We start from the raw sequence: 26,699 nt of genomic DNA on the forward strand, positions 1-26,699 counted from the left end.
TTCAATTCACAAGTAACAGTCGAAAACCACTTTAATTGTTGCTACTGTTTCCATTTTTTTGCAATAAAGAATCTCACTTCAGAGCTAGAGAGGACAGAGGAAGATGAGAGACGATAGGGGGGATAGCAACAAGGGGCTGCTTATAGGACATCTACTGTTTTCAGTGGATAGACACTGGAAGTCTAACTCAATTGTCGGTAAAGACAGGAGAGATGAGATGTTACAGGCAAATAGCTATCCAAGAAAGAGTCAGAGAGACAAAGAAGGAAGGTCAGAGAACGAGGACAGAGAGAAAAATGTCAGAAATAAATCAAACAAAAAGATTTTTTTTTAAAATACATAAAATCTGACTATTCAGGTGAAAAAAAGTGTTTAAAAAAAACATTTATTTATCCCGCAAAATCTTAAATGGCACCCTCTATATTTTCCAACAATTTTTTTTTAAATGTTAAAATCAAAGTGGCTGCAAGAGACTTGCAGACCATAAGACCAGTTGAAGAGAAAGCTACATGCACTGTGGGAAGAATCAAACTGACAGATGAGGGCATAGGCACCGATACCGTGGGTGCTCGAGCTCTGGAGCACCCACGGAAAATACTGAGCACCCAGTGCCAGACTGCCAGTAGGCTGCATTCATTTAAAATTAAACATTGCAGTTGGTGCTAAGTGGAGCGTCTGTCATAGTGTGCCTAGGCTACTAGACAGGTGGAATTGATTCTTAATTTCCCACAAAGCTGATGGCGGTTACGTGTTCATCTCCAATTCTATCTGTATTTGTGAGAAGTGCCGTTGTCCTGAGGTGAAAGATAGCCTACTTTACGGCTTTATTATCGAGTCACTAGGCGTGTGTGTTCGTGTCGGCCGCTGTCCATTTCCTAAGGTTCTGAAATGCAAACATTTTTTGGCTACTTTTTAAAAGGGCGTGCGCCCGTGAGCACCCACAGAGGAAAACATAAATCTGCGCCTATGGATGAGGGAACAAATAATGGCCCTTTTTACTCTGTTTTAATTTTTTGGTCTGAACAGATACAGACAGATGCCAAATTAAAAAGGGATAAATCTGATGAAACATATCGAAGCGACCGAAGGCCTCACTGATTTATTTGAGGATTGTGAAATGATTGTGAATCATATGCTATGACATTCACAGCCACCAGATCTCCACCCAACTGAACACCTATGAGTCGACGTGTTAGGCTAGCGGTGGGCTACCACTGCCAGATAGGTCTGGCAGTGAGCTGGAGTATGGTCTGGCTACAGTACGCATCTATTCTGGGATACAGGAAAAAAACGCTCTGGCTTGTTTGTAGTTCTTTAAACCAATCACAACCCTCCTGAGCAGCCCTAAGCCCCAGATGCAGCAACTTGCCCTCGCAAGATAGATAGCGGAGATAGCAGAAGAGGAGGTACACCCGGCACAATGTCAGGCTTTATCTCAGCAATGTACATCCATTGAGCCAGACTAGGCTTGTGGTTGATCAACACCTTATTAAGACAGTTTATCTTCAATTGTCCTCTAATTTGTCACCTATCTCGCTTTGCTGTCATCATGTATTATCGCGTCAAGAATGTGAGTAAAGTCCCGCTGGGCCGCTAAAGAAGATTCACCGGCACTTTCAGGCAAGAAAACGAGAACCGTCTGATCGTCACACAACACAATACACAGCCTGAAGCCATTGCGAAATATCTGATGGTCACCTTGTTAATATGATGCTGTATTACGATTCAAGATGAAATAAATCATAAACTCGGGGGTTTGTTATACAAGTGTCTACAAGGATTAAATTGAAACGAAATAAGGAAAAATACACAAAAAGGAGGCGAAAATAAACAGCTTGAAGATATTTTTAATCTCTTGCCCTGGTCGCTTTCAGGATCAAAGAAATAAAATGTACAGTGTGCCACAAGGAGGGGAAAAAAAGGGCATGGGTCAGGAGAGTCTATAAGAGAGAGAAATGAAGCAAACAAGAGCAGCAGGCAGAGTCAAGAAGTCAAAAGGAGGTTTTAGCGTACTGCTAGACTGAAGCAGGAAGGGCAAAAGAGGAGGAGGTGGGTTACAACCTTCAGTGTGGGGAACAGAGATTTATGTGGTCGTAAAACTGGTCTATTCCCTCTTATATGGGGCTCTTCCTGTACCCCTGCCTCCCCGCCTGCCCTCCACACACTTAACTACTCTTGACATTTATGCTGACAGAAAAATACAGCGCTTCTTCGCTGCCTCTATTTCCATTCTCAAGTCCTGCCATCTTACTCTTTTCCACTTTCCCCTTTTCCTCCCCCCTCCCCATCTTCCCTTCCTTACAATAACAGGGACACAGGGAGTCTGCAGAGTAAGGTTAAGTACATTATTGACTTCCACAGCCTCTCTCTCTCACTTCTCTCTCCATCTTTTCCATCTCTCCCCCATCTGTCTAGCTCTCTTGAGGAGAGTGGTTAAGTACACCATTGACTTCCTTCAGCTCCTTCTGTCTGACATCAAGTCTGCACGCTTGGATCCGTCTCAGGGTTTCCCCCCGCCTATTAAACTCTCAGGCGACCCACTTAAACCACATTCAGGGTACCAAAGTTGTTGTTTTACCTGACCACCCAAAGGAAAAAATTAAACAAAATACTTGTGAGGATCTATTCATTACACTAGCCTTCTAAATAAGTAGCTTTACAAGTTGTTAGAAGCTTTTACAAGAACAGAGCATTTTGTGGCGGAAATGGCAACAGCTTAACCAAACACGGAGGATTAAATACACGAGAACATCAAATTTGATCAGATTCTCGTGATTTAACCAACCATAAAAGGACAATTTTGGGCAGAAATATTTACTCAGGTGTCTCCCACATATTTGGTAGCTATACCTGTGGCTACAGCTGTGGAGGGTTATTTTTCATGATTAGTTTAACTGAGCGGGGTTCCATCCATCAACGTGAACCCTCTGATTTGTTGCACTACATATAAGAAACTCCTACACCATTTTCAATGGAAAGGTCAGGGTTATGAATCGCATTCATCATGAGCTGGGAGGCATTTTAATGCTTCCAAAATGCTATAAAAACAAATGTTTGAGTTTGTGAGACGAGAGAGGATTCATTAGCAATTTTAGCTACACAAGTCGCACTGTGGCTCCAATGGTAAATCTTGTCTCTTTTCTCCTATTACCCATCAGCACAGCAACTGGGGTTCAATTCCCAGCTGCAGTGCTTCCAGCTTTGCAAATAAACTCTATCAACTACATCTGACAGAGCTTGAGAGTGGGGAAACATGTAGAGTCGTAGTGCTGGCTCCCAGAAGATTTTATAGATCAACAGTCAGGGAAGTGCAATAGACCTTTTTGAAATGTCACAATAGGGGGAAAAACTGTCACAGTGAGAAAAACACAGGTGTAAATAATACACTTCAGGATGGTTGAATTCTATAAACCACGTACTAATTTATTGCGCCTGCAGTTTTTGGCAGGAACACACACACACACACACACACACACACTATAGTTGGCAGATCTGACCATCAAATACTAATATAGTTTGCTTTAGACACTATTTATACCAATTATTTCACAAGAGGTTTAGCTTTTAACAGATGGTTGATATTTCAGTTTGGAATTAAAACATATATTCAGTCAACCAGACTCGTCTCCACCAAAGAGGGGGAATGTTTTTTACACTGACATATTAGTGAGCTTGTGGCTAGCTGCTGACATTTGGTTTTCATTTGGTTTGCTGACAATGCTAACCAGCCGTTGCTTGGTTAAGTGCGAAAATCCAGAAACGCATTCCCTGTTGTGTGAAGACAGGCCTCAGTGGCACTCCCTATAATTTAGTTTTTCTCTGTTACAGCAGCAGTTGTCCCAGTTTCGGTTCCACTTTCTCTGTTTTAGTTTTAAAATAGTTTTTGTGTATGCCTGTTATGATAAAAGCACTAGTTCCAAGCAGTAGCCAAACACTAGCTTGATTGTATGCCTACTCAGAAGGGAAAACTGGACTAAATTATAGTGATTTTCTCTTAGTGCTGCACCGTTTCTTTTACAATGCTGCCGCTCTTCTCGCTGTATGACCAGAGTGGGGAACCATCACCGCCGACTCTGATGGTTACAAGTAATTGTGTTTTCATTCCATTTATTGGCTTTATTGACTTTTATTTTATTTATGACGACTAACTGATTTATACAACATATCCATTTTAGGCATTTTCTGGCTGCTGGTGTCTTTAGTGACCAGGTAATGGGTTCAGTGTCTTTGTCACATGTTGCGGTCATTGGGTCTAAACCTTTGATTGTAAACTGACAGGACAGTATCTTTAACCTCTCGCTCTGGTGGCAGCCCAGTATTCCTGAATGAGTATGTAAAGGGAAGAAACGATGGCCCGTTAAAGTGAAAGAAGTGATGGTAATTGGAAATGTCACTATATCTCCTTAAAATCCCCCTCCCTTCATTTTTGGAGCAGGATCACCTGAGGCACGAGGTAGACTTGCAGCTCTGCAACTGCCAAGAAAACTCTCCAAGTTCATTTTCTCCCTCACTCTGTCTGCCTTATTCTTTCTCTCCACCTGATATTCTTCTTTTTCTTCCACTCACACTCTCATCCTTGGTTACTAGGGGAGGTACGGTTCACAAAATCCACGGTTCGGTTCGTATCACGGTTTTAGGGTCACGGTTTTCAGTTCTGTACGGTTCTTGTTATTTTTTCTTTTAATCTTTAACACTCCAGAAATATACTTCAGCATATGATATATAGATAAAATTGGCATATTGAATGCATGTTGCACAATACATGCATACAGTGGCAGTTTTATCTATTGTTTTATTTCCGCTGTCGTCATAGGTAACATGAAATCCAAAATGTTCCCACACACTAGACTTATACGACGCTGGCGCATCCTCCAACTCCGGCCAGCCTTCCTTATCTCTCCCACTTGACATTTCTGCATGTGACGTGACCTGCAGCAGCAGCACTCCACACTCCCGAGGAGCGGTCGGCTCGGCGCCTCCCAAAATCTGACGAAAATCTTCTAAACTGACCTTTGCCGTTCAAAAAAACAGACAGATTCAGGAACTGTATGGCCTATTTCTCACTTAAAATGTTGTCAGAAACACAATTCGGTGAACTATTTTTGAAAAATACGAAATTGTATCATGGATGTATTAAGAGAACGGATCGTATTCAGAACGAGACGCCATTAGAGTCCGTTTTGAAATTCGGGAGCAAGAACCACGTGACGCGTTCGTCCAATCAGCTGCCATGTGTTGCGTTAGTCACGCTCAACCCCCTCGTCATTTCCAGTAAGTGTTTTAACATAGGTGTTGAAAGTGGGCACTACGGCAGTAAGTGGTTAGTGCACATTAACAGTGTACTGACGAACCATGCGACACACAAACGCTCCGAACCGAGACAAGCGGACCGAGCGGTTTGGATGTTTCTTCATGAACCGTACCACTCCTATTGGTTGCCATGTCTACTATATGTCTGTTGGTCTCTCTTTCTCTCATGCAGTACATACAACCCTTTCTCAATCAGTCCAGTGAACCAGAGCCCAGACTGTAGATTGAGATATTTCTTGTTCTCTGGAGAGATGGGAGTGGATGAAGGAGAAAAGGGAAGATGGGGAAAGACTGATAACTCCATCTCAATCAGTCCAGTGAACCAGACTCCACATCTGCACTAGGTTACTTCCTGAACACAAAGGCAATTGAAAGAGACAAAAAGAAACACAAGGACAGAGAGAGAGAAACAGTCTGTGAAAGTCTGTCTGCTGTCCTGCCAAAACAGCTATAACAGATGGTACAGGAATTGGGTGCTTCTATCTCCAGAGCCAGAATTCAAATGCTTAAAGTCACATATTTTTATAATTGTTGTATCCATTTTTAATTTGACTTTTGACTTTGCTACTTGCCAAGACTTTATAGTGCAGAGGAAGTGATATCTGCTGGCTTAATTTAAAAAGAGAACGACAAGAGGTTTCAACCGCACTAGTGTTATCCATGCAAGTACAGTAAAGACATTATTATTAACTATGTTCAACAGGAAGTCCTAAATTCAATTTTTGTGCCGTTGTTTCTCATCCAACATGGCTACTTGTAACCATTAGTATAAACTTCCCAAATAAATGTCCACAGCAAACAAAACATTGGGAAAGTGTGCTACAGGTTGACACAGACTTGTACCACAACTTACAATATCTAAAGAAAAAACACTAATTAATTACTTCTCCTCATACAAATCTCATATACAGTATGAACACACAGCATATACTGTACTAGTGACTACTATTGTCCTCTTTATTTTTTAAATAGAGCTTTATTAAAGTTTTACAAACTACAAGTTCTCAATATACAAACGGCTAAATATCATACCAAAAAAAACAACAACCAAACAAACAAAAATAATTAATAAAACAGTAACAAACTTAACTAATGAACAAAACCAGTGCTAATGTGTAAAATTAGCTAATAAAGTGCATCCAGTGCATAGAGTCCTTCATAAAGTGCCGTTTATCACAAGATCAGTATGTTCCAAGGAAGGGGCGGTTTGTGGTCTAAAGTTCTTCTCCTGAGTTCTGTGAGCACCTGCTTACACACTTTGTCACTGTTTACAACAGTCTGTTTTATAACCATACAGCATCTCGTCTTCCATAATTTGAAACAATACATATGATTATTTGAATTAATTCCTTGTGCTTATCTGATAATACTTCATCTATGATACAGTACATAACAGATTTATATGAAAGATCAACATTTACACCATACACTTTTAATTTGTCCCAGACTTCTTTTGCTCTGTAGCAATCCATTAAAAGACGGATTAATCAATAACTACAAAATGCATTTCCTGCAGAAAATGCGCGTGAATGCTGAATAGCTTAATTGCTAAAGCTAAACTGGATTAACAGCTTAAATGGGTGAGAAGAAGGTGACGTAGTGAGGATAGTTGGAAAAGTATGAATGGGTGAAGTAGTGAAGATAGTTGGAAAAGTATGAATGGTTTTAATTAACATGACTTTCATTAAAAAGTTGAATAACACCACTAATGTATAAAAGATGTGATATATTTAAAGGTTTTTTGAAAAGCTGACGCTAAACTGAATTGTTGGCTTTAAAAGTTCAACGATGTAGAACATTGTGAGGTCTGAATTTATTTTCTAACTGAAATTATGAATAAGTATGGAAGACTTACAAAGGCTGTGAGAAACATTGATGAAAATGCAGAAATATGAAACAAAGTGTTTGAAAAATCTCAAATGGATTGCACTGCTGAAAAACTTGGAAGTTGAAATGTAAAATTGTCAGTTGGAAGCTGAACTGCATTACCTTAATAAGCTAAGAGCTGAAATACATTGCTAGAAAAGCTGAAAGCTAAACTGTAATATTGTCAAAAGTGGAAGTTCAAATAAATTGACTAAAAAGGCTGAAAGAATAAATACTTTGTATTATTATCAGGCATATCCATTGCATAGAACAAACAAGCATGACCCTAAAGAGCTGAGAGGTGAATATATTGCCTGAAAAAAAGGGGGCTATATACAGTATATATGGATGAAATCACAAATGACTGTGTGTGTGTGTGTGTGTGTGTGTGTGTGTGTGTGTGTGTGTGTGTGTGTGTGTGTGTGTGTGTGAGAGAGAGAGACACAAAAGTGTCTGACAACATTATCGATCTCAGGACGTGACTTTTTGTCCGAAGACAGCGGTGTGGAGAGTGGAACGCGACTCAAGAAAAAGGCGTTCAGGATGTCTGTTGTTTCGGAGTAGGCTATAGAAATCATAGGCTCCGGTTATATAAAGGTTTGTCAGTGCCATCATTTCTGTAGCGTACTCCGAAACAACAGACATCCTGAATGCCTTTTTCTCGATGTTGCGTTCCACTCTCCACACCGCTGTCTTCGGACAAAAAACTCACGTCCTGAGATCGACTTTTAGTAACAATCTGAGTCTGTCAGTAGCACAAACAAAATCACTGTCTATTAGACACACAATGCATGGAGAAATGGGTTGAAAAAAATCCAGGTTGAAAAAAAGGCAGTTACCCTTTGTAAGAAGAATTCCAATATATACTAAGGAATTAAAGAAGTTCAAATGGGAGTTTTACAGCAAGGACTTAAATGAGCTTAAGTGTACTCAAAAGAAGTCAAGGCATTCCTTATTCTTTGTTGGAATAAGGATAAAACAGCAGATGAGGTCTAAAGCCTGCAGAATTGATCTATAATAACTTTTATTTTGAGTTAGCCCTGTGTGTGTGTGTGTGTGTGTGTGTGTGTGTGTGTGTGTGTATGTGTGTGAGTGTGACTGCCTTGTCATACCATTGTTTTTTGTTGCATCATGATCCCCTACTGTACCAGCACTGTCTGAACCTGCACTTTGTCAGAGTTGAAGCAGGACAACAATAGCTGGAGGCAACCAGCTGTCAGAGTCAATGAAACCATGTTGTACGAGGGAGAGAACACTACCAAACAAAAGGAAACAACCATATTGTGAAATAATGTGGTTTTGGTTTGGCTGAAAATTTCTGACAAATAAAAAAAATAGGTCTCCTGACTAAATGACGAAAGTAATTAAGTTTGAAAGGAGCAGGGAGATGGGAGAGATCCAGAGATCAATACAGGACTTAGAGAAGAGAGAGATTAGTTAAAAGGTTAAAAAAAAGAGTAATATCCCAAAAGATGGAGGAAGAGAGTTAGACTGAGAAACAATCTAGACAGTAAGACTATATAATGCTAAGAAAAAAAATATTTTAAAGTCAGAACAACAGCAGGAAGCACACAGAGTTACACAGGAAGGCAGACCTGTGTAGACCAACAAGCAGAGATATGTACAACAGGCTAAAACATAAACCACCTTAAACTTTAAGATCCTTACATCCTGCTATAATCACCATGCTATATAAAACCAAACTAGCTTTGCTAATTAACTCATTAATTTAAATAATAAGCTAATGGTGTGAATATAAACTCTGTGTCTTAAAGCAACTAGGAGAAACTGTTTCAACACGGTTTTTCCCTGTTAATATTCAAGTTTAATAGAGGGGAACCTGTCGTACAAGTATAAAGTTTGTCTATTGTCTTGTGTTGTATTGTTCTCAAGGAAGTGTAAACGCACAAGCAGGCAGACGCCACCAAGGGGGGGGGGGTATAAAACATAGAAGAACCAAGCATGCAGACATATACGGTTTGTAAAAACATACATTTGCATACATACACGCACACACACACACACACACACACCAGTTTGCTTGCTATCTGCTGCCCTGTGGCCAAGCTACATTATGTTTAAGAGCTATGTGACTGGGTAGTGCCCTCCTTTTCATGCAGGGCTCAAATCCAGGGGGCAATGAATAGCAGCCAGACAATGCACAGTGTAAACACACACCCACATGTACAAACAAAACAGGAAATGGCCAACAGCGTGGCTAATAACTGAACCAGCAGGATTTGGTGTGATTGATTTGAAGATAATCATCACTCTGCTGAAGGTGAAGAAGAAAGCATCAGAGAAGTAATTCAGATTAGTTGGTTAAATGTAGTCTAGTCTAGATTACTCTAGTTGAGTCCATAAGTGTTTACTAGAGCTGGGCAATATATCGATATTATATCGATATCGTGATATGAGACTAGATATCTCATTATTTTTAAGGAATAGGTAGGTAACTAGTCATCTGTGTAAGAGGATGGCAATCCCATTCTTAATCCTCCCTACAAAGCTCTGATTGGTCAAGTGTTTTTCCATTTGATGGGAAACAGCCATCATTGGGCACAACGCAAGACTTATCTGAATCTCTAATTGGAGATAGATAGATGGCTTTTTATTGTCATTCAACATACAGAGTGCACATATGAACAAAATGCCGTTCCACTGGCTCATAAATACTGCTTGAACTAAAAACAAAAAGTGATTAGATGTGGGATCAGATTGCTGGAACCAAGCTAAACAGAAACCAGTTCCTTAACCCATAGTAGCCGTTCATCACCAGCCTGGAGCCCAAATAAAAACACTTTTTTTTTTAATGCGTATACCACCATCCTCATTTCAATCATGGGAATTAGCCAAATCCATCCAAAATATCCGTCATCTTCAATTCCACTTCATCAATCAATGCCTATGGGCAACAATCCTGCATAATAAACTTTACATACGACAACATTGAAGAAAAGTAAAACACATAAATATCTAAAACTAAAACCTGAAATTGAATCACACCTCACAGGTTCCATTAGGGTTAGACAGCCACCTCCAGCTCTCTTTTGAATTCCATCAGCTGGTGTAAGCCACATTTTCTGTGCATAGTTTAGTGTCAGCCCAAAACATTTACAATAACACAAACATTGAGAAGATTGACTAATGCATGCTGGGAAAGCCAAGTCGCCTGGGGAAGTAATTAATTGGCTGACTATGACACTGCCGAGAGCTCTATGTCTGACTGGGCGTTTAAAGGAGACAGTTCTCCGAAATGTGCAACAGAACAGGCCTGAAAAAAAAAAAACAGCCATATCTGGACACCAAACTGCAGGTGGGAAAGAAAATCCTGTGTCCGCTAATTTACCAGTTCACAGGATCTGTAACACACACTTGTGCTATTAAACTAAGGTAAGCTTCAGCATAGAAACCCAGTTTGGATTCTGGAGAAAAAAGGTCGGGTGAAAGCAGCTGTTACTGCACGAAGACTAATAGTGTATACTTGATACAAGACTGTTCCAGGGTGTGCTCACACTCACAGCATGTTCATAGTAGCTTATTCGCACTCCTGAGCATTTCTTCCTTTTAGTTTTGCTCATTTGGGCAGGTGAGAACAATGCCAGTCAAGCTGAGGGAACCTGCACTGAAATCTCCATCAGTAACCGAATGCAACTGTGATGAGATTAAATAGTATATAACATAATCCAGTCCTCTGATCAAACTCTTTCACACTAAAAAAACAACAAAAAGTTCAGATGTGGAGACATTTCTGAGCGTGGAAACTGTAAGCGATATACCAATATTGAATAATTGTTATTTATAATTAATCAAGAATATGGTTGATCGATACAAAGATGATGTCGACAAACGTTCAGACCACAGGAACCGCTTTCACTTAAGCGTTATTCACGCAGCCATTAAAGCTTCATTGGTGTCATTATCAAGTGTGCAGGTGCCACTGCAAATGAAAATTAAAGAAACATTTGAAACACAGTTCCAGAAAACAAGCACATACGGTCTAAATGTGTTAAAAGTATTGCACTTCAGTCCAAAACCCAAAAAGAAATTCCATCTACAAGGATACAAAATTACTTATTCTATTTTCAAAATATATAGCAATTACTTGCCTGTCGATTGACTAATGGTTTCAGCACTGAACTGGCAGCAGACTCAACAATTATTTCATTATCAATCAGTGCTAGACACAGTAGTGGAACATACATTTGTACGTTGTATGTCAAAAATGATTCATGTTCTGGTTTCTGCTGAATGAAAAAGACAATGATTGCTGGACTTTTAGTCTGCCTGCCTTCAAATTTCAAAATCTGTCTGACTGGCTGCATCACATTTGTCATTCTGTCCATCCGTCTGTCTGCCTGTAAGCTTGCCATCTGTCTTTCTGTCTGTGTGACTGCTTGACTCTTTGCCTTTCTGCCCATCTACCCATTTGCCTGCCATCTGTTTGTCTGTCTGCAAGTATGTCACCCCTCTGCTTTGCTGTCTGTCTGTCTCTCTGTCTGTCTGTCTGCTCCCTAAGTCAGCCCTGTAGATGACAGTGCATTTACTTCAGCAAAAACATCGTTGTGGTTTGGTGTCTTTCAGCACTTTGCAGCACTTAAGGTCAGCACACTACAACAGTTGCCATGATGGTGATCCATTATTAAGAGACTGTAGATGCAGAGACCCAGCAGGCAACAAACACGCAAACACACACATATTGCTCTCTCGAGATGAGTAGGCAGTCTGGCAGTCAGGACATTAAGTGACTGTTGGAACATCTGGACACACACACACGCACAAATAGAAATGAAGATACACATTTGTTTTTATGTATAAAGCATTTAAAAAGGATATCAATAGTGCAGGTGATGAAGGTGCTCGGTAGCTACAATGCATGCTTGCACACACAAAACGACAAAAGCTTCAACCACAACAACAATCTGTAAAAGTTAAGCTGTTTGCCAATCGGCACACACACACACACACAACTGGCCAATGCTCAGAGCTCCTTGAGGAGCCAGAGGTCAGTCAGTTTGATAAAGAATCCTTGCATATAAATTGCTTCATAACAAGCCATCTCTCTGAGGACGTGTGTGTGTGTGTGTGTCCAGAGAGGTTTGTATATCAGTGCATGTATTGTGTTTGTTCATTTGTGTGCATCTCTTTCTATCACCATATATCTCCTTCGCTGCTACTCTCTACATCCTCCAGTCATCTTTTCGTCCATTTCTTCTCCACATCTCCCTCCATCACCCTTTGCCTCACCCTCCCTCTCACCCCTTTCATTTCTATCTTCCTCCCTGTTTGTTCTCATCTCACTCTCTGACACTGAATATTTCCTCTTCTTCATGGGGAAAAAAATGACAGGCAGGATGAGATGAGATGGGATGGACAGGAGTGCATGTGCACGACCACTTGCCTGTGCAGAGCTAATGCTGTATGTACAAGCAAGACAGCTACAGCTAGAAGGCATGCAGGGAAGTCTGCAAAAAACACACACACACACACCTATTTTTACCCTCCTCAAACCATCTCCCCCCACACACACACACAGCTATTTTTGGATAGAGCCACTTGAGAAAAGGTAGGCAAAAGAGAGAGGTTCTCACCGACGGGTTTGACAAGTATAGAAAGAAAAAGCACCAAAGTAAAGGATCACAAAGATTTATAATTTCAGGTTAAGAGACCAGGGAAAATAAAGACAGAGGAAGCAAGAAAGAAAACAGAGAGAGTGAGTGAGAGACAAAGAAAGATAGATGAGAGAGAGAGAGAGAGAGAGAGAGAGAGAGAGAGAGACAAAGAAATAGGGCAACTATTATGAATGAGCTGAAAGAATCAAAATGTCAGACACACAGACACACAAACACACGCCTCCTGCATGACTGGAAGGCCACTTAAGAGCAGTCATGAGTCACTCTCTGATGCTGATATCACCATCACCATTCCCATCAGCCCTCTCCCCTGTGCCCCCTGCCCCCACTGAAGACTCCATGGGGAGACTGTTGTCTCCCTAAAGTCAATTAGTTTTCTTGTATTGCTCCCCTAAGTGACGTGTAAAATAACAGAGAAATAAAAAATAAATGCACCCTACTAGCGATTATTCTCAAATGGGGTTTTTTTAGATTTAGAACGATTATAAGTGACTTTGTTTTTGTTTCTTTTTGTTGTTTTAAGCCTCCACTGACATAACAGACAGGACTACAAATCAATCAATCTGACTTTATATTGCACTTTTCATACATAAAAATGTAGCACAAAGTGGTTGATACAATCCCCCCCCCCTCACAAACACACACACACACACACACACACACACACACAAATATAACAAAACTGCCCACCCTCCCCCCCGGTCCCATTCACCCACCTACCCAACAAGCTGAACCAAACTGGGGAAACGCCATCATATGTGAGGAAACACCAGAGGCAAGACATTTAAACCAAATACTTAAATATATAAATAAATAAATAAAATATCTGAACAATAGCTAATAAGTACATAAACTGTAAATTGTTCAAACATAAAATACAGATATATAGATAATTAGAATAAAAACAACTATTAAAATGAATTATAAAACTAACTAAAACAAACTACAAATAAAATGGACCACAAGTACATACAACTTGTTTAATAAAAGGCATGGCTAAAAAGGTAGGTTTTAAGTATGCCTTTAAAAATATCAATCGCTTCCCACCTGTTTCAAGCTATTTGCAGCTCAAATGAGGCATTTAAATATATTAAACCTTATTAACAGGTTTAAAACAAATTAACAGAGGATCAAAACATTTCAGGACTGCAACAAGGCAAATAGAATTATGCAACCGTGTTGACATTTAATTCAGGAAGCCTACAGTCCCACTTTGGCTCAGACTCTTAGATCTTTCAATGAAAAATAAATAAATGAGGCCGGTGTTAGCTTGGTTTTGCAACATGGGCTGGCTGAATTTTACAGTTGCTAACTGTCTCTGTATTCAGATCGCCTTCAATGCATGATGGTAAAGGCCTTGAAAACTTACAGTATTCTCTTAGTCAGCTTCTTGCTATAAGGGATGGGTCCTACATGGAAATGAAACCAGTCAGAAAGTCAGAATGCACATGTTTTCTTTTGCTCCCAGGGAGACACCACCATAAATATAATCTGGCCCGTGCTACACTCACAATCTTGATGAAGCAAGTTAGCTGCTTGTTTTGAGGTAAGAATGTTTAAACATTGATAATTGCATTTAAATCACAAATATGCTATAGAGAAATATGTAAAATCTGAATTTTGAGTCAAGCCATTTAAATACTCAACATTTTATTTCTTATTGTATGTAAATAAAATAAATAAAATGTCAAGTATTTAAATCTTCATCTCAAGAATTTGTCTCAAATTTCACATATTTCTTTATAGCGTATTTGTGATTAAATGCAGGATATGACAAAGTAGGGAAGGACGAGTGAAGGATTGAGGGTAGTGCACGGATGTCAGGAAGATGAAATCAAGGAAGGAACTCTGTGTCCTAACCCATACACACACAAAAACATACTGTATAATTGTACACTACGTGGACACACACATGTGGTATCCACACCAAACAAATGAGCCACAGAAATCAAATAGATTTCCTTTATCACCTTGCTGGCTCCAGCCACCAGAACATTAACACAATATGTATTCATGCTGCCACTGCTCCTGCTGCTGCTGCTGCATCATGGGAGCAGAAATGAGAGAGTGGAAAACAGAAAAGAAAGAAAGAAAGAAAGAAAAAGAGAGAGAGAGAGAGAGAGAGAGAGAGAGAGAGAGAGAGAGAGAGAGTAAAGAGGAAAAAGTAAGGAAGAGGCTGAGGTCCAAATAATTTTCTAACTAAGCCTCCTGCTTCGTCTCCTGAAATCTGCTGACAAACAATGAAGGAGGTGAGTCGGAGCCAGCGGGGCTGGGGCCCTGCCAAAAACCCAGGAGGAGCAAGTGCAAAGGGGGAGGACAGGTGGGGGGGGCTGGGAGATAGAAAGAAACACAGAGAGAGATGGCGGATTGATCCATCGCTCCCGTCTCCACTGCCATCAGGAGTTCATTAGCTCCTGGAAGGGAGTGAGGGAGGGATGAAAAGGACAGAGAGATGGAGGATGAACAGTCTGCCCTTCACTCCCAACAACCCTGGCTACCACCTCCCTGTGTATCTACCTACGCCTCCACCTCATCCCCCCCGCCCCCCTCCTCCTACTGTCGTCTATCATCCTGCCCTCTTGACATCTCCTCCTCTCCTATACCTTCTGTCCCTGCTGGCTTCACCTTTCCTATCTTCTCATTTGTTGCCTTTACTTATTAACTGCAAACTTTGTCTCCATAGTCTTAAAACTCAGTTGAACAGCCATTTTTGATAAGAACTGTATTGGTTTCGATATGTTTGATCGTTTTAAATGTACATTAAGTGCAAATGAAATCTTCAAGGATGGCAGAGAAGCTTACTTCCATCTTGGATAACCGGGTGTTCAAACACAAAAAGGAAGGTCTGACATACTGTTTCTGTCTGTTGTTTACTCGCCCTACACACACACACACACACACACACACACACACACACACACAGCGTTTCACAGTTGACATAATGCATTCCCTAGCTCCTTACCCTAACCTTAACCATCACAACTAAATGCTTAAACTTAACCCTTACCCTAACCTAATTCTAACCATAATCCTAAAACCAAGTCTTAACCCTCAAACAGCCCTTTGAAGTTGTGCGGTCCAGCATTTTGGCCCCACAAAGCTGTCCGGACCCCACAAATATACTGTATTCCGGGTTTTTGGACCCCACAAAAACAAACACACACACACACACCCACCCACCCACCCACCCACCTCAGGCAGCATCTGTCAGCCTGTCCATCACTGTGCATACAGCCTTCAGACTATTTTTTTCCCTAAAGAAGAGTGGGAGGTAGCAGGCGGACTGAGAGAGAATAGTCTGCCATTTAGGGTGATACAAGGAGAATGTGTCTAATGGATAATTAGACATTTTAATAAAAGTTGTGGGATGTAAATGGATTGTTTGTGTGTTGTTATATGGTAAAGCCTGACACCACTGACAAAGCCAGATTTCTCGCCGACTGATGTCTGAGGTATTGAAGATGCCCAATGAAAATCCCAATGCCAGTTTTGACTTCCACCATGCAGTTCGTCATGATGGACATCAACTTGACAACTTGACATATGCTTTGCCATACCCACAAAGATACTGTCATGTATTAGCTCTCCTGGTTGTCATGATAGTTGCTATTTTGCATTTCATCCAGCCAAACTGGAACCATAATTAGGCTTGGACATAAAACTCAACACAAAACAAAACAAACTTACTAACATAAATGAGACATAAAGCTATGGTAATGATTGGAGTTTTTGGTTATTTTTGCCAAGCCATTTGTTTTTAAAGGCCCTGCACACAGGTGTTTTCAATTGTTCTGGATGGTTATGTATAATGCTTAGGTTGATGTTGATTATATATATATATATATATATATATATATATATATATATATATATATATATATATATATATATATATATATATATATATATATATATATATATATATATCTCTGCTGTGGTGAATGTCTCATTTACTGAGGGGAAATAAAACCCCATGAAATAAGCATAAAGGAAACAAAATATAAGCTTGGTAAGATATACTAATGATTTCACTGTCAACTTTGTGGTACCATAGACCACTGTGAACTATCACGAAAAAATGGATCATTAATTTTATCTGAAAAACCATCTGCTAACCAGAATGCCCCACTGCTCTTATTCAGTCAGCTTTTGCAGGAAGAAGAGTTATGAAGCATATTCCCATCACTCCTGCAAAAATCTTTTTGTGAAATATGTGTGCCATTTTCTTCCTCACCAGCAATGTGTGCAGATGTTGTAATTATCCTTTACTAACAAGGCTGAGTCACAGTACTGCAGGAGACTTTAAAAAAAAAAAAAATTAAAACCCCCTCTCCCCTTGAAGTCTGACGTCATCTCCTGCCCACTGAGCAGCAGACACACACACACACACACACACACACACACACACACACACACACACACACACACACACGGTTCTACGCCACAGCAGGGTCATCTACTGAGAGCAAACACTGACAAAACACACTGGTTATTACATAAAAACATGCCTGCAGCATTTAATCCACCACTGCTTTCATGTTGCAGAACTTGTAAGGCATGACAAAACCTGCACATGAGTTAACCAGAACAACCCCACAAACTGAACACAATGACAGATGTTTTCAGGTTTAAGGTTTTTTTTGTGTCTGTCCTTAACATAAGTATAATAAAAGTTATTTAACATCTAGCTAATTGTTTATAATAATTTCTACTATAGTGCAAGTTACAGTAATGTCCTTTATTAAAGATAATCAAGTCTAAGAAAACAGTTTTCATTTCATTGAATTCCTTGCTTATTCTTTTTACATTCTTCACGAGAGGACAAATTATAAAAAAAAATTAAAAAAAAGACACAATATGTATTGGATCATAAATTAAGATTCTTCATCAGTATTAATATCGGGCTATTCTTGACACACAAAATCACAGCACATGGAACTACACACCAAAAAGAACACACACACACACACACACACACACACACACACACACACACACACACACCGTACTCAGCTAGTAGGAATACCCTTTTGGCCAACATGCTGGTTAGTTAGTTAGTGAGCAGAGAGCTGGTGACATGACAGCTAGCCAACCAGCCTGCAGGCACAACACTCACACACTCACCAGTTCAGTTGATTCCCATCCTTCTTATCTGACACATATTTCTGCATCTCTCTCTCACACACACACACACACACACACGCCCTGCAGCCTTCTTTAGCAATGTGTGTATCATGTACATGGGGGGGTGCATGTGTGTGAGGGATTGAGGGTACAGTTTACGTGACATCATTGGTCCATTCATGAACAACACCCCTCCTCCTCCTCTCCACTACGTAGCAGCTAATGCGACACAACACACCACGTGGGGGTCCTTACCCCCTTTCCCAGCCAATCCGAGCTCGCCGCTTAACGCAGCAGACACAAATACGCGCACACACACACACACACACACACACGCTACGCTACACCCCCGCCTACACTCACACGTGTGCGTATGTACACATGGGAGGCTTAAAACTTCTACATGCTCAAGTTTCACATGACATACTCTACAGGGAGAGTTGATACATATGGTCACATACACACACACACACACATACCTCCTGGCTCCTAAGTCAGATGATGAGAGACATTACAGTAAAAGCTTGTTCGAGAGATGATGAGAAGATGAGGAGGAAAAAGATGGAGTGATGGATGGATGAAAGGATGGAACAGAAGGAAGAAAAGAAGGACAAAAAAAGTAAAGGGATGGATAAGGAATGAGGGATTCAAACATGGATGATTGGCTGGCAGGAGGGCTGTCGTAAAACAGAAGCAAAATGAAAACAGCTCTCATCCCTGTTCACTTGCCTTGTAAACAACCACTGTCTCTAGGCGAGAGAGGCGAGCCTCAAGGGACGGAGGGGTGGGGGCGAAAGAGAGGGAGAGAGAATGAGTGAAAACAAGATAGCACTGCATCAGGAAAGATATGAAAGACAGAGAAGGGGGATAGAGGGATAGAGAGAGAGTTGTTATGCCCCCACACACCATGACTCATCTCCGGTTTCATACCCAGCAGGAGGAGGAGGGTGGTGTGTGTGTGTGTGTGTGTGTGTGTGTGTGTGTGTGTGTGTGTGTGTGTGTATAGAGTTTGAAGAGCATGGTTCGTGCATCTGTACTTAAATATGTGTTTAGAGTGAGCGAGAGGCACAGTTGTTGATAATGTGTGTGTGTGTGTGTGTGTGTGTGTGTGTGTGTGTGTGTGTGTGTGTGTGTGTGATGGTGGGAAGAGGGGGGCTGCTGTCACAACTGGGAACATTTAACAAGTCCCCAGATGATTTCAGTTTAATTGATTCAAGGCTACAGCCAGTTCAGCTTCACGTGTGTGCCATCAAATTCTTTTCTTTTTTAAATCTGGATAAATTGCTTGCATCCGTTAATTATCAGCACTAATAGGCATATATACATAATATTCCTTAGGAGGTTCTCCAGGAAATTATGAAGAGTAGGTGGCCACAACATGCTGCTGAAAATCACACCAGAGGCAAATGCCCAATTTACACCCTATTAATCCTGTTCACTCCTGACGTCCTGCATCTGCATCCACATGTAAAGCCCTTGTTTTGTTGTTGTTGTTGTTTTATACAGGTTAAGGATGCAACACTCATCCAACCCACAGATACTGCTACAGCTCTGACTTTGAGGAGGTAAACAACAGCCACTCCCCCTCTTCTAAAGCCAGCTAGATCTGCACAGCACGAAGCAGGAGGAGGAGGAGGAGAGGGTGAAGGAGGCAGAGAGGAGTTGCTCTAATTCCTTGATGTGTGTATACGTGTGGTTGCGTGCTCAGCCTTCCTAAAAGCAGTGCTACTCCCCCTGGTTTCCTTTCCTCCCTGTTACGGAGGAGTAAAGGAACCTGCAAAACCTCCAGGGACTGTGAACATTTGGTGCCTTCACCCTGCACCCAGACCTGCTGCTCTCCACACAACTTCATTTCATATCCCCCTGTACGTGTCTATGCATGTATATGTGTGTGTGTGTGTGTGTGTGTGTGTGTGTGTGTGTGTGTGTGTTACAGCCTTAACACGTTCGCCTGCAAGCCACAACTCACATTCCTCGCTACGCTGCTGCAAATGGCCCTATTTGTCGCAATTACGCGCAAAAATAACCACACTTGGACACTCTCCAACTACCCGCTCGCACACTTGATTCACCGGGCGCGTTCACGTTACGTTTGCAGACTACAACATGGGCAAGTTTACCCAGTTAATTTCATCTCCCTGCCTGCACAGGGCTATGGCTTCCAAGGATTATTTGTCTTTACTTCCCTGCAACACATAACGTTAAAACACATAACGTTAACCTACCCCTCTCCTTGACCCACATGCACCGCTCAGGCTACAGCGTCCCTGCCGCTGACTGTGACGGACAAGCCCGCTGCAAAAGTGCGTACAGAGCTGCTGCCCCGCTGCTAGCCTAGCACTGATAGCACTTGCAGCAGCAGCAGCAAAGTGGACTTTAGCGGTCCTGCAACACTCCCACTGTTACATTTTTATCATTTCCATCCGCTTATTAGTGGTAATTATTTTTACCTTGATCGCAGTCAGCTTCGGATGCAGAGACGTCCACAGTCCTGGACGGCGGGCGATTCCCAGAGATTAGGAGATCATTGGGAGCCAGGCACATGTAGTTTTACAGTGGAGGGTTTAGCAGTAGTTCGGTTTGCCCACTCAGTGCCCTGCCAGGCTACTAGCAGTGCTGCTAAACAGCCCCGAATCAGAATCCACGTTGGGTGACAGGACTGTCCCTTCCCCTCCCTTCCCCTCACGGTGTTGACAGCGCGTCAGCTCTGCAAAGACCGGCCACCGAGTCCAAATCCGAAATAAAATCCAAAAGTGGCTGCCAGACTGAGTTGTTGCTGCCTTTACAAGTCAACAACAACAAACACAGTGGTAGTGCCGCCGCTGGTCCTGCTGCTGTTCACGGGTTAGCAGGCTGCGAGGTGCGCACAACATACCGCTCACAGGAAAGCATGTCGCATTTTGCAAAAGCAGCCCAAACGTGGTGTCAAAACCCGACGATGTTTTCCTCTCGGGTGCCAGCGGTAACGCTACAAGAAGGAAGGGACGGAGAAGCAAAAACAGGAGTAAAAAGAAGGGGAAAAAAAGAAAAGGATTCTTTATTTCCAAACGATGAGTCAGAAAAGATTGCAAGCCAGTTTCGCAACGTCCCTCCTTCAAAAATAATTGAGCTCTTCACTTGCTGCCTTGCCTCGCTTCCACTCGTCTACCCGGTGTACGTGCACACACCGCTCTGCACAAATGCACAGACGGGTCTTTTCTTGCAACCTCTCCTCCCACCCCCAGAAAAAAAAAGACAACACAGAGAAAAACCAGCTCTTATCATCAGCTTGAAAACTCTTTTGGCGCCATATTTATGGCGTACTTTCAATTCACTGTTACCGCAAACTGCACTTCCTACTCTGAAATGCTAGATTACTGCGCCTCGGAGAGGAGAGGATGGGCATTGAGCCTTCACCTGCCAATTCTCTGTCAGTTATAGGCTAGGCTACTGCTTACTTTGTGACAGAAAGTGTTACAATAGGACATAAAAAAGCCGTATCCGGTGCCAGTGATTATAACCTATTATTATTTTACATGGCAAAACAGACACCAGTTTAAAAGAAAACTTGTTTCTGAAAATAATTAATAGGTTTATTTATTAATGGAGGACTCAATCATTCAATGCACAGCCCTTTTATAAGATGAATGTTCTAAACTTTAATGAATATTTATTTAAGGCCCTAAAAGAGTAACAGATAGAGCACAAATAAAAAAGTGAATACATTTGAGAAATATCTGCAAATTGTAGGCTACACGTTTTCACAAGGACTCCGTTTTCTGAAAAAGGATCTTTTCTACTTAAAATCACCTAAAAAGAATGTCTTAGGCTATGTCAACTTTGACTGACGTGGACTCCTTTATGTCGGAAGAATTATGTTAGAATTCAAACTCATCCACAACTTGCAATTCATAGCCCTTTTTCAAATTGAATCTCAATCCCTTCACCTATTTTAAAGGTGATGCCTAACTCACCATTTTCAGATCTGCTGTCAAAATAATTGGCAGCTGGAGCTTCAGTTTAAATGAAGGCCTGCAGTTGCACTTTACTGTAAGTGCTAATATCTCTCCACCAGTGATTGATTTGCTCACAGTGATCTACAGGGAATAGTTGGCAAGTAAATTACCTTCCTTCACATTTTCTCTAAAATCTATATTTAAAAGGAGAGGAGGGTGTTTGATCAATCTGTAATCTACTGCATCCACTGTCTCTAAATCACTGTCCTCTGCCTGTTATCAAGCAGGAATACATTTTCTCGTACTTTCTCTTGTCGGCCGTTTGCAGAGTGCAGTTTTCACGAACAAATCTGTCTTCATTCCCCGTGAAATTCTCCTTGTCTCATTAAGTATGTGGAGCTTTTAAATCTGCATCTCCGCAGTGACAGACAGCAGATCATCTCAACTGTTGTAATTCATCTTCACTCAGCTTTTTTGTATCTAAAATGTCTGGTCAATACACATAGATGCAGAGCCAGGAGGCAGACTAAAATTAAGGTCATTTGGATGAACAAATGGGACAATTCTACTTGCATCAAACACACAGACCACACTTGCACAAAACCACATGCACACAGGCAAGATGTCAGGTGCACAAGCATATGAGCTGTACCAGGTGTCACTCAGAAAGTGTAGAGAGAGGGGGAGAGAACGAGGAAAAGAGGGTCTGATGCTGTCTTGCACAAAGTGAAATGAGGTGGTGAAGGACACAGAGAAGGGATTTCTCTGGCACACATTCAAATGCAACAGCAGCATTCTACAGTTTGTCCTCCCCTCCTCCTCCTCCTCCTCCTCCACATAACGAAGGTAAGCAGCGTCCCCTGAGGAAACAGCCTGTGACCCTCTCCATGGTCGTTTCTAATGTGAGGTAATACAATTAACTGTCTGATGATGAGATGCACACATTGTTTATTTAGGAAGCAGATCCGCCCAGATTTGGATCAATAAGTAGTTGTAGGTTGTTTTTTTTAGGGTTTACAGCTGCAGAGCCTTTGTTAGCATTTTATTGAGCATTTGATTGTTATTGATACGTTGTTAAAGATGCGACATGTATTCATTTTAAGACATTAGTAATTAAGTAAGTATAGTAACTAATGAGTCAGTTGTGACTGCTCTATAGGACTGTATTTATAAGACAATACCATCACAAGCCATAGCCTCAACACCATCTAAGAGCGAATCTTAACCAAAAGTTAATATTTTGGATTTATTGCAAGGTTGTTGTGTTAGATTACATTGCACTGTACTGAGGTTTCCATTTTTCTATGTGTAAGATGTATGGTCCTTATTTGGCCAACATGTTTGAATAATATAATCTTGGCCAAACTTTTAGCAAAACCTATAGATTCTTTTTTTGTTCTGTCAGACCAAAATTAGTTAGAAAACGTGAATATGTCATCTACATACCAGAAATATCCAATCATCTTGTTGAAGTTTGAAGTTAAAGTTTCCATCATTGAAGAGTATTCATTCATTTTTATTAGTTCATGGGGGAAAGGGGTTGTATTTGGAGAAGTAAAATAGGTCACATATTTACATCTAAGATCATAATGCTATATTTGTGTCAGAGAAAGTTATAATATTTACAGTTAGTTAACATTAACATAACATTTAACATAGCCTATTTTGAGTGTATATAGTGTGTCACCTATATAAACTTGTTAAGCAGCGGTGGAAGCAGTATTTAGAATAGAAGTAATGAAAAAAGTAACTAGTAAATATGGCTGTCAAATAAATGTAGTGGGAAAGTAGAATAGTAGAAGTATTACTAGCTGTTTTGCAAGTTTTGAGCCACATGTCCTTTTAAGATTCTGTATCTTGACAGGACACCAATTCAGTGGTGCTCAGTCATAAGTGTAACTATCTATACTGCAGGATAAAATGATCAAAATGATGGTGATGACTTTGACAATTGTTACTGTGTTCCTCTCTGTCTGTTTACAGCAAATGTAAAATCTATCTATCTGCAATCCGGCACCTCAGCCATACATTCTACCTCCTTTACAAAGATAAGAATGTTGGTTTTTGGATTGACCCTATCAAAGAGATATTAATTTGACTATATTTTTATTACTAATATTATAAGTATGTGGTTGTAGTTTGCAGTGGTGTTGAACTGCTGCATTGGACTGCATTGTACTGGGAGGTGTTTCTAATGTTTTGCCCACCCGGTTTATGAACATCACACTGCAGTGAACCAGTCTGCACAAAAACCCGAAGCAGCAAAATGGAATTCAGACATCATTGATTCTTTTATTTACACATCACCTTTTCCTACTGTGACATGTCAAAATGTCTTCTGTGGAAAAGGCCTTTTTTGTGTACAATTGTACAGCTAGTTACGGACCTAATGTAGCATGGCATATCATAGTGTTGTCGTAGTATTATTTAAGTACAAATCTCCACTATGTACCATTTATATAATGACGAATACCACAACAACAAAATATACTGCATATGGATGTCAGTAACCTGGGTGACTGTGCCATGGTACATTATTTGTGTCATGTCATGTACCATGGTAAAACCATCACACTAACTTGACTTTTCTTTTTTTTTTCCCCCAGGTTTGTTTATTAATTTCAAAACAGCAAAATAAAAGCAGTTGAAAAATATATGTATAAAAACAAGTTTCCTTTTTTTGGTTACATACACAAAATAAAATAAACAACAAATCAAAGCAAACCATGAAACAACAACCCCCCCCACAGTCAGTAATGAGGATTAAATACAAAAATACAGACACATATACAAAATAGGACATATTGCCAGGTTTAGGCCAATCTAGTCTTAGTCAGGAATATGTGAGAAACTGAGAAACTACTATTCTCAAAATATAGAAAAAATGGGCCCCCATACCTTCCAAACTTTTTGAGAAGAACTCCGTGTAGAAAATCTAATTTGTTCTAATTCTAGGAAATAAAGGACATCCGCCAACCAGCGTGCATGACAAGGGGGGGGGGTTCTTATTTTCCATTTAGTTAAAATTAGTCTTCTCGCTAATAAGGTATGACTTTTCAAATCTCATATTTGATTTAAAGACAGTGACAGTAGCAGAGCTGTGTCAAAAAGCACAAAGAGGACAAACACAAAATGTGTGATCCTCTTCACGTTTAATTCTCATCATTACATTAGGACTTTGGAGTCTATTTGGTTTGAAGTACTCCAGTCAAGTTAATTAGTTCTAAACATTTCTGTATTTTTCTTCCTTTGTTATCCATATTTTTTGTTATCCAACAACAAGCACACGCGCACGCACACGCACGCATGCACGCATCCCCTACACAGCATCAGCCAACATTACACTATTTTTCCATGACGTAAGTTGCATTTGATTTTCATAACCACACATTCCAGTAAATAAGATCAATATGTGAATACAGAGATGTCTTCAATAAGTATTCTTCCAGAGGCAGCTGTGTGGTGGTGTCGCAGTGGAGTGGGTGCACTGAGAAGATGCATACACTGTATCATGACCACAATATCCATGTCAACTTCAATTAGGCCAATAGACGGGTATATATCCTCATTTTTTAAACAATAGTTCAGGATTCAGGACCTAAAATAGCTGACAGGCCCTACTGCTCCAGCATCCCTGCATCCCTACATGTCAAGAGCACTAGTTTTAATTAGTCCGGGTCCCAGGGTGACAGGCTACATTTATCACTTGGGTCCCAGGCCTAAAGAATGTAAGCACCCCTGCTCTATGGGAAGCTAAAGTCGATGCAATGTCATGTGCAGCCTGATTCTGATAGTCCTGCTGCAAAACTACAATGCCTTTTCCACAAGTTTCAGAGGTGCTCTTCCTCCGTCCATCATAGGTGGCTAATTTCATACTAATATACTAATATATAATATATAACTAAAATAGATGTAGGGTGTAAGCATAATTTACCATTAGGATTTACACAGATGGTACTGATCTGGCAAGGAGAGCTGTGCCATTGCAGCCAGTGGTTTGCATTTCCTACTAAATTCCAATAATTAGCCTTCTATAACTTCTGAAATGGTTTAGACAGCTTGTGTCTAGATTTGAAAGTTTATTTTTTTACCTTCATTTAACAAGACGTCTCTAGACATTGAAATTCTACACAGAACACTGAACCAACATTCACAGAAGGAAGACGAGAAAAACTGAAGAGAAAAACATAAAAGGCATCTAAATACATTAAAAACACAGGTCTATTAGATGTCTTTAACAGTCAGATGTTCCTCTCATGCGTATTTTTGGTGTTAACAGTTAAAGTTGTGGCCTACCTTAGCTCATTTTGTATACTGTAGATTCAATTAGGTCAAGAAGCAGCTTGTTTCAAAATGAGGAAAATATTTGTATTCATCTGCCATTAGAGTGGTGCGAACAGGAAATAATATAAACAGGAAGAATAGAAATTATAGAACAGGAAGTATGATGTAATGTATTTTATTTGTTACAGTAAAAATACCATTTCTGTCTCAAAAGAAGAATGATTCCAACACAACTTGATTAGGGAAATATCATGGTTTGGGTTCAAATAACTACTTATGGAGCAATCGTGGCATTTATGTCTCCAGACAGACAAAACAAATCCTACAGCCATTATAGAGAGCTCATTCTTTTAGAGAGCTTCATCATTTTTGGGCATTTGCTGAAACAACTGATGCTGTTGCTTTTCTTGGGACTAAGAAAAAAAAACAATAAGCAAAGGTACCTGGCTGAGCACACCATTTAACATCCTTTCAAAATGCGCACAGAGGAAAAATCATTGAATAAGACTAACTTTGAGTTTGTAGTAGAACTACTTTTGGAAAAATT

The 26,699-nt window shown here is 40.5% G+C and overlaps 1 protein-coding gene across 2 annotated transcripts in view; it reads right to left on the minus strand.

Annotated features, from left to right (window-relative positions):
- Window positions 1-20,475, minus strand: part of jade2 (jade family PHD finger 2) — a 171,074-nt gene extending 150,599 nt beyond the window's left edge. For both annotated transcript variants that reach the window (XM_078265609.1, XM_078265608.1), the window contains exon 1: window positions 20,384-20,475. The gene's annotated coding sequence lies outside the window, so the exon portion shown is untranslated. The remainder of the gene's footprint in view (window positions 1-20,383) is intronic.
- Window positions 20,476-26,699: the final 6,224 nt, after the last annotated feature.

Source organism: Sander vitreus, chromosome 13 (assembly GCF_031162955.1).
Source record: "Sander vitreus isolate 19-12246 chromosome 13, sanVit1, whole genome shotgun sequence".
Taxonomy (NCBI): domain Eukaryota; kingdom Metazoa; phylum Chordata; class Actinopteri; order Perciformes; family Percidae; genus Sander; species Sander vitreus.